We start from the raw sequence: 10,035 nt of genomic DNA on the forward strand, positions 1-10,035 counted from the left end.
AGACTTGGAATCAACCCAAATGTCCATCTGTGACAGACTGGATTAAGAAAATGTGGCACATATACACCATGGAATACTATGCAGCCATAAAAAAGGATGAGTTTGCGTCCTTTGTAGGGACATGGATGCAGCTGGAAACCATCATTCTTAGCAAACTATCACAAGAACAGAAAACCAAACACCGCATGTTCTCACTCATAGGTGGGAACTGAACAATGAGATCACTTGGACTCGGGAAGGGGAACATCACGCACAGGGTCCTATCATGGGGAGGGGGGAGGGGGGAGGAGGGAGGGCTTGCATTGGGGAGTTATACAAGATATAAATGATGAATTGATGGGTGCTGACGAGTTGATGGGTGCAGCACACCAACATGGCATAAGTATACATATGTAACAAACCTGCACGTTATGCACATGTACCGTAGAACTTAAAGTATAATAAAAATAAAAATAATAATAATAATAATAATAATAATAATAAAATAAATACAATTAATTTGTAATAAAAAAAAGAAAATAGAATTCAACTAGTAATCATTAATTGCTGTTCTGAAGAATTCTTAGTCCTCTTGTCAGCAATTTGTCAGTGCTCATAGTGTGTTTGCCGTGTTATTGGTGGTACTGATGATTTCAGATCAGTGAGCTTAGAGAGAAAACATATCCTACCTGAATAAAGACTGGAATTTAAAAGCAGAAAAGCATGTGTAGCCTGCCCCTCCCTTTGTCACCAGCCAGGCTTCTCTCTCCAGCCAAACAGGCCTGTAAGCTACTCTGAGGATGTGGGATGAGGGTCTGGGTCAGCAGGCAGGCAGTGACAAGGTTGAACTTCAGCACTGCCCCCAACTGCAAGGGGAAGAGCAAGGAGTCTGACCTGGCCTTCCTCAGGTTCTTGGGGGTCTGGCCAGATGCCAGGAGTGGGTAGAGAATTGTAGCAGAGCAGAGACTTAGAAGATAGAACACTTGATCAACTAAATAAACATTATCAATTATGTGCCAAACACTTTGAGAACTCTATGATCTGTAGACCTTGTATTTACAGGGCAGTTCTTTGAGATAATGCAATATCCACACGATGTGCTCTTACTAATCATTTAGACAATCCACATAGTAGACACAGAAAATGAATAAAAGAATTGAGGGAAGATGAAATCAGGACATGGAAACAGGAAAAAAAAATGACCGAACTTCTCAACAGGAAAAGGAAATAACATAAGAAACTAGTAACAGCAATGCTCAGAATCCCAAGTGCAGAAGGAGATGAGGACATTTTACCTCTAACCCTTGAAGAGAAGCAAAACAAAGAATACCTAAAATTTCGATTCGAAATTTGTATTCTTTCAGGAAAGCAAAACATACCTCTGTATAAACATGAAGCTGAGGAAATCCCAGGTCTCTTTGCTCCTGATAACTTCTAAGAACTGCTGGAGTGGCTGATAAATTCTGGCGAAGAGGTCCTGAGAGAGCACTTTGAGACAACTATTGTTAATGCACTGTTCTGCTAAGAAACCCATCAGAAACCGATGCTAGAGATCTGTGAGAGCTGTATTCAGGTAGAAATGTTCAGGGAAGTGAGAAACTCACTCTTCTTTCCCTTATCACTGTCAATACAGAGGACATAGTGGGGGAAGAGCATCACCTGTGTTGGCGAGGTTTGTCCATGAATCTCATAACCTGAAAGAGAATTTTGTAGGCTTCCCAACTTAGGAAGCTATGCACAAATTTTGGCTGTAAAATTCCACACTGTGGCAACTGAAAAGTGGGGGCTACAAATAGAGTATTGTTATGGGTAGGCTTCCATTCTGTCCACTGAATTTTCTTCTAAAATGAAAGTAGTTCCTTCTAGACTTTTACAAAAATATCCCCAAGATATCTACAGAGGAGATATCTCTCTTCTCCTTATGCCTTAAATACGTGGTTGGTAGAATCACTGACTGTTCTGGGGAGTTTCTGTTGCATTGGGAACAATTGAAGTTTGTTCATTTTTTTTCTATCAATCAATTACCACAACTGCTTTTAGAACTTGAAATGTAATTTTTTTTTTTCTTTTTCTGAAGAGTGAAGAAAGGGGTGGCCGGGCGCGGTGGCTCAAGCCTGTAATCCCAGCACTTTGGGAGGCCGAGACGGGCGGATCACGAGGTCAGCAGATCGAGACCAACCTAGCTAACACGGCGAAACCCCGTCTCTACTAAAAAATACAAAAAACTAGCCGGGCGAGTTGGCGGGCGCCTGTAGTCCCAGCTACTTGGGAGGCTGAGGCAGGAGAATGGCGTAAACCCGGGAGGCGGAGCTTGCAGTGAGCTGAGATCCGGCCACTGCACTCCAGCCTGGGCGACAGAGCGAGACTCCGTCTCAAAAAAAAAAAAAAAAAAAAAGAAAGGGTTAAAGAACTGAAGGAAATTTGCCATTCACCATGGACAGGAAGGCAGGATGCTTTTGAAATTTTAGTGGGCCTCGTGAAAGCACTTGTTTTATGTTTGCATGGTACAAATAGTGACAAATATTAGATGCAATAATAATGCATTTGTACCGTGAAATACAGTAACAGGTTTTGATTTCATTGTTACCATTGTTGTTCTTTAAAATGTCCTTTTTTTTTTTTTTTTTTTTTACAAGAGACTTTTGGAAAAATCTCTAGGGGCAAACCTCTGAGGTCTTGTCTGCAGCCTGTAGCTTGACTGCAATACTGCAGTCACTCAGTAAAGTGATGGAAAAAAAATTGAAGTTTATAATGAGTTTTGGTTTGAGGAAGTCATAATATGACTATCCAATTTGATATTCAAATGAAATTCCCTGAGTAATTCCACAGAATTCAGCATGGTAACCTGAAATTCCAACTACCCTATGAGAGTTTTTATAAAGAAAAGCCATGTTCCGCCAGGCGCAGTGACTCACTCCTGTAATCCCAGCACTTTGGGAGGCCGAGGCGGACGAATCACAAGGTCAGGAGACCGAGACCATCCTGTGAATGGTGAAACCCCATCTCTACTAAAAATACAAAAAATCGCGTGGTGGCGGGCGCCTGTAGTCCCAGCTACTTGGGAGGCCGAGGCGGGAGAATGACGTACACCCGGGAGGCGGAGCTTGCAGTGAGCTGAGATCCCATCACTGCACTCCAGCCTGGGCGACAGAGCGAGACTCCACCTCAAAAAAAGAAAAAAAAAAAAAAAAGAAAAAAAGAAAAAAGAAAACCCATGTTCAACAGTGGAGCACATTATTCAGGCACTTAAAGGTAGATTTTCAGAACAGCACCTCAAAGCTCGTAAATGCTTATCTCTGGTACCCTCAGTCACAGGTCAGCTCAAATTTTATACATCAGAGGAACACTATACTGGCGTGTATAGAAGTGACTTACCCCATCCCAATATGCCCTCAGCCAAACTGCATTGTTGAAGAATCAAATGGAAAGACAGAGGGAAAAATACAGAGCTTCCATCCACCATTTATGAAACTGTCCACTTGACTAAATCAAGATTTTACTAATGTGTATGCATTGCTGAAGGTCCTGTGTATTCTTCCTGTGATAAAAGTTGAGAATTAGTGGTATGAAAATGGACAAAAGCATCTCAAAACATACTTGAGGAACCCTTTGACAGACCAAAGGTCGAGTAACTTGACTTTGCTTAACATAAATTTTGATCTAAAGCATGATCTGGATTTAATGGTGGACACATATATCAAACGTTATCCAACTAAATCAAAATTCCCCACAGATAATTCAGAAATCATTACAGATACTGAAAAGCTTCTTTAAATGGACTTTATCTTACATTTGATATTTGGAAGAAAAGCTGTAAGGTGTATGCAGGTCAGTCAGTTACTGAATATCTTTGCCTATAGGCCTCCCATTGAATACATTAATTACTGATAATCTTACTATTTAAATGGCTCCTGTTTGAAATCTGATGCTTTGAGGACCTATTTTTTCTTCCAGAAGCTAGTATTGAAAACACTGTTTTATTTCTGCGTGTTCTCTGCTACTGCCACACTGGAATTGTTTTAGTTAAGTCATTTTACATATAACATTTATTATCGCTTTGGATTAGATTGTTGGATATTGAGTTATCAATTATTTGAAGAAATATATTTTGAGGAGGTGTAGGAGTAAGGAGTACATCTTATAATATGTTAAAATAAACCTTATAATTGACCTTTGACTAATAAGAGTTTCAGGTATGTTGTTAAAAATCTGTAATTGACAGTTAAAGAATGACCAGAGTGAGAAGCTTGTGAGATCAAGAAACAAGGACTTTAGAGCAGGTTTTGTCTTGGGAAATGAACTTAAAGGAATAAGTTACAGTTGAAGTTTGAATGGAAAAGCTGGCTGTTGTTGTTCCACATTTGGTTGTTACTGTTTATGTTTCTTTGTTGAAACTACATCATCATATGCTTTTTAGCAGGTGTATGTAGAACACTTTCATTTATGGTCAAGGCAGAATCAGAGGCCGTGAATACTGACAACTGACTTGTCTGTTTTCTTCTGTCTTTTTCCATGACTATATCTTCTGCCTCATCTTGATTTATAAACAAAAGCTGGAAAACTACAAAAATAAGTGTTTTGTATTTTATCTAGAAATATTACAGAAAATGTTGCCATTTTTGGTGAGGAAAATCAATTTTGTACAATTTATTTTAATGTAAATAAAATGTCAATTTTGTTTAAAAAAGAAAAATATTCTGTATATTGTTTTTTATTATATATATGTATTTAGCAAGTTATATTTCTTTTATTTCACCAAATAAGTTCAATTAAATTAAACTGTTTTCTTCCTATTTGAAAAATGGCAAATGAGAATGTCAAAAAGAGAGAGTGCCAAGCTTTCTTTATGTGCTTATGAATTTTTTATTAAACAAGCCCATCAGGAATTTCCATGGCAGTGTTTTGGCACATTATCTTCCCTACCCACTTCTCCTGAAAATCATCTACAAATACATCTATAACTGCATTGCTGATTCAGCAAGAAGTCAAATAAATCCTCAAAAGGGAAACATATAGTGAAGATCATGAATCTAGAGTTGGGTGAGCAAGATTCAACTCCCTGCCTGTAAGGAACTCCATTTATCCATGGTTTGTTCCATGAACTTCATTTATGTGGCTGCCTAGGACTATAGAGTCAAAAGACAAAGCCTAGGTCCTGCTATGTCAGAAGTTTAACAAGAGAACCTCTGCATAAAGTCAGACCAGCGATGGTTACACCGTCTATAAAATAATCAACAAGGAATAATTACTCTTTGCAGAGGTTCTGGGTTCAGGGGTAAAATATAATATCTCTTTTTTAAAATTATACTTTAAGTTCTAGGGTACATGTGCATAACGTGCAGGTTTGTTACATACGTATACTTGTGCCATGTTGGTGTGCTGCACCCATCAACTTGTCATTTACATCAGGTATAACTCCCATTGCAATCCCTACCCCCTCCCCTCTCCCCAAAATAGGCCCCAGTGTGTGATGTTCCCCTTCCCGAGTCCAAGTGATCTCATTGTTCAGTTCCCATCTATGAGTGAGAACATGTGTTGTTTGGTTTTCTGTTCTTGTGATAGTTTGCTGAGAATGATGGTTTCCAGCTGCATCCATGTCCCTACAAAGATCACAAACTCATCCTTTTTTATGGCTGGATAGTATTCCATGGTGTATATGTGCCACATTTTCTTAATCCAGTCTGTCACTGATGGACATTTGGGTTGATTCCAAGTCTTTGCTATTGTGAATAATGCCGCAATGAACATACGTGTGCATGTGTCTTTATAGCAGCATGATTTATAATCCTCTGGGTATATACCCAGTAATGGGATGGCTGGGGCATATGGTACTTCTAGTTCTAGATCCTTGAGGAATTGCTATACTGTTTTCCATAATGGTTGAGCTAGTTTACAACCCCACCAACAGTGTAAAAGTGTTCCTATTTCTCCACATCCTCTCCAGCACCTGTTGTTTCCTGACTTTTTAATGATTGCCATTCTAACTGGTGTGAGATGGTATCTCATTGTGGTTTTGATTTGTATTTCTCTGATGGCCAGTGATGACGAGCATTTTTTCATGTGTCTATTGGCTGTATGAATGTCTTCTTTTGAGAAATGTCTGTTCATATCCTTTGCCTACTTTTTGATGGGGTTGTTTGTTTTTTTCTTGTACATTTGAGTTCTTTGTAGGTTCTGGATATTAGCCCTTTGTCAGATGAGTAGATTGCAAACATTTTCTCCAATTCTGTAGGTTGCCTGTTCACTCTGATGGTAGTTTCTTTTGCTGTGCAGAAGCTCTTTAGCTTAGAAGAAAACCTAGGTAATACCATTCAGGACATAGGCATGGGCAAGGACTTCATGTCTAAAACACCAAAAGAAATGGCAACAAAAGCCAGAATTGACAAATGGGATCTAATTAAAATATAATATTTCTTGAGACAATCTTACTGTAACTCTTGTGAGATTTGTGGTCAAACCTAAGATCCATCCTACTGAAACTGAAGATGATCAAAGACAAAAAAGAAAATCTTAGAAGCACCCAGAGGGAAAGGACAGATTAAATACTGGAAACAACATTTAGATCAGCCAAATATTTCTCATCCTCAATAATGGAGTCAAAAAATAGCAAAATAACATTTTCAAAATATGATACAAAAATAAATCTTAACCTAGAACAGTATAACCGAGGAAGAGGGAGATATAAAGACATTTTCAGTGAGAGCTAAAAAGAGAGTTTATTAGTAATAGTTTCCTTACTCAAAGATATTCTAAAGGATACACTCCGAAAGACTAGAAAATAATTCCACAATGAATATCTGTATTAAAAAAGGAAAGAGTTACCAGAATATGTGATAAAAATGGATAAATCACCACAAATGTTGTCTGTAAAACCAAAAGCAATAAAATATGATTTGTGAAATAATAAAAATAACTAAGATAGTGGAGAATAATAGCGTGTAAGTCAATGCTTAGATATTAAAATTAAATTATTTTGTTTGAGATGATAAAAATAATAATCTTTGAAGAGTGAAATATGCTTCTAACATTTTATGGTAAACACTAAGAGTAACTTTAAAATTCACAGAGAGAAAAAAATGGCATAGGAAAAAAGTTCTTAATCAATTCAAACAAATGGAAGAAAGAAGGAGGACATGTGCATGTATTACAATTTGCCAAGCATTATGGCTCCTCTTGTTGTTGACAATTATACTTCTCTACTGCCTTGATGTCAGATTTATTCCTGTAATTTGCTCTGACCAATGGAATGTTATTGAAGAAGCTTTCTGGGCCAGGTAATGATTTGGCATCTTCCTTCTACCTCTGCTGTGAGACTGGCAGAGGCTGCTTCTGAGTCCTGGAGGTAAGGTGAGTGGAGAGATTGTGCCACCTGTGATGGACTTACAAAGTGAGTGTGAAACACATCTTTGTAGTGGCAGGCCCCTGCGATTTTAAAGATTAATTGTTGCCAGAAGTACAATCTATCCTATCCTGACTGATAAGGGAGGAAAACCTTTCATAACGATCTTTGGAGCTAATAGCTGTGTGACTTTGGGCAAGTCACTTCACCTTTCTGGGTCTTTATTTCCTCTTCAGTGAAATGATGTATTGTACAGACAGAAAAATCTCTTGAAGATGTAAGGGAAAAAGAAAAAGCAGAAAATATGTTCCAATTTATGTAAATAAAACCTTCAAAATAATAACCATTTCAAATCATACACATGCATATCTGCATCTATACCTACCTGTTTGTAAATGTAGAAGACTAAATCCAGATGGATACAAACTAAATTGTTGCAGGGATTATTACTAGAAGGGGTGGGAGGCTTGGAGGAAGATAAAGAAGGATGTAATTTTTAATTCTATTAATTTATTATTTGAACAGTTCATACTTGATTTTTACATATTCAGTATAATTTCTTTCACAAAGTGCAATAAAGTGAATGTTGGTTTAAAAAAAGATCCATAGTGATTAATCATGAGAGAGAGAAATATATCTTTCAGGTAATATCAATGGTTGGATGTTAAAGTTATATTATTTCATTTGAGAGGATAAAAATAGTTAATCTTTGAAGAGTTAAATATGTCCCTAAAATTTTAGGGTGAACACTAAGAGTAACTTTCAAATTCACAGAAAGAAAAAATAAATGAAATACGTAAAAAATTCTCAATCAATTCAAACAAATGGAAGAAAGAAGGAGGATGTGTACAACATGTGTCACAATTTGCCAAGCATTATGGCTCCGCCAATTAAATGTTGCCCTAAGTATTTTGTACCTTCAGGGTTATACTGATATAAATGAAGAATTGAATGGCTATTTTGAGACACTTTGTTTTATTGCTTTTTTCAGTCATATTTTTCTGAAAAATAGTTTCAAAAAAATAGTATTATGCTGAACTTCTTATATCTTTTTCTTCCTTTGCCCACCTTTTTAAAAAATATTTTTTTCAGTACAATGTTTTTATTTATTTATTTATTTATTTATTTATTTATACTTTAAGTTCTATGGTACGTGTGCACAATGTGCAGGTTTGTTACATATATATATATATATACACACACACACACACACATATATATACATGTGCCATGTTGGTGTGCTGCACCCATTAACTCGTCATTTACATTAGGTATATCTCCTAATGCTATCCCTCCCCCCTCCCCGCAATAGGATCCAGTGTGTGATGCTCCCCTTCCTGTGTCCTTAAGAAGTCATTCCTTCCCAAAGCTTAAGTTGATTGAACTTGAGACTCAACCAACAATTGAGCAATTTGAAATTAAGATTCTGGTGTCCAGAGTCGACAATATCTACTTTTTAAAAAGTTCAAGTAAAGTCTTATTTCTGTCTTATGTGCTGTTGGTTATACATGTACAAAAATGTTTCATGTCCAGAGTGCTTGTGAAGACACATGCTCATATAGAAACTGTAGCTAGCAGTTGCACTGTTACTGTAAATTTTGGGAAAGGAAGGCTGAGAATCTTGTAGATAGATTAGTGTAGATAGATAGTGTGAATGTTCTAGGGTGGTTGACTGACATACTGTCTTTGAGGAATATTGGAAGAAAATATATAACCCTATTTCACAGAAACAGCATTATAGTCATTAGGAAACATTTTGAATTTAGTACAAATATGGCAAAGGATTATCAGGGTATATTTGTGCTAAAAATATCACAATTAATTCAGTATACATTTGTCTAGTGCCCACTGTATTTCAGAGTAGTTCTGAAATTGTAGAAATTATTATGATGTGGTACCTGCTCTTAAGGAACCTATAGTTTAGGAGAAAAAGCACTCATAGTCAAATAGTTGTAATTATAATAATCTGGTTCATACTCAACTTAAAAAATTTAACTTGTCTTTTGAAATAAAAATGTAAAGTTCACCTAGGAGGAAGTCATCATATAATTAAAAGACAAGATCTAATTTTTAATTTTATAGCATTGTAATAATATATATATATATTTTTTTGAGACAGAGTCTCGCTTTGTCATCCAGGCAATCTCAGCTCATTGCAACCTCCTCCTCCTAAGTTCAAGCGATTCTCCTGCCTCAGCCTCCAGAATAGCTGTGACTACAGGAGTGTGCTACCATGCCTGGCCAATTTTTGTATTTTTAGTAGAGACAAGGTTTCGCCATGATGACCAGACTGGTCTCAACCTCCGGGTCCCAGGTAATCCAACCACCTCCTCTTCCCAAAGGGCTGGGATTGCAGGAGTGAGCCACCATGCCCAGCCTACAATTTTAATAGTATAATTCTACATATATCCAAAGTCATCATGATTTCAGAAAGAGCAAAATAGAACTGAAAGACTGTTATAATTTTTTTAGTTATCTCTATAAATGAGTTTATACATTCTAAACCAACCACAGAAAAAAGGAAAAAAAAATGACAGAGAATGTATCTCTGCTTCTTGATATGACTTTCCTATAGCTATTTTCATGGCCTAAGTCAATTAAGTGCTGGCCTAAGTATTGTGTGCCTTCAGAGCTATACTGATATGAATGAAGAATTGAATGGCTATTTTGAGACACTTTGTTTTTTTTTTACTTTCTTTGATCATATTTTTCTGAAA

General features: G+C 36.8%; 1 pseudogene; it reads left to right on the plus strand.

Moving 5' to 3' along the window:
* The first annotated feature begins 786 nt into the window (after window positions 1-786).
* On the plus strand, window positions 787-2,582 carry LOC104675815 (annotated as a pseudogene).
* Window positions 2,583-10,035: the final 7,453 nt, after the last annotated feature.

Source organism: Rhinopithecus roxellana, chromosome 4 (genome assembly GCF_007565055.1).
Source record: "Rhinopithecus roxellana isolate Shanxi Qingling chromosome 4, ASM756505v1, whole genome shotgun sequence".
NCBI lineage: Eukaryota > Metazoa > Chordata > Mammalia > Primates > Cercopithecidae > Rhinopithecus > Rhinopithecus roxellana.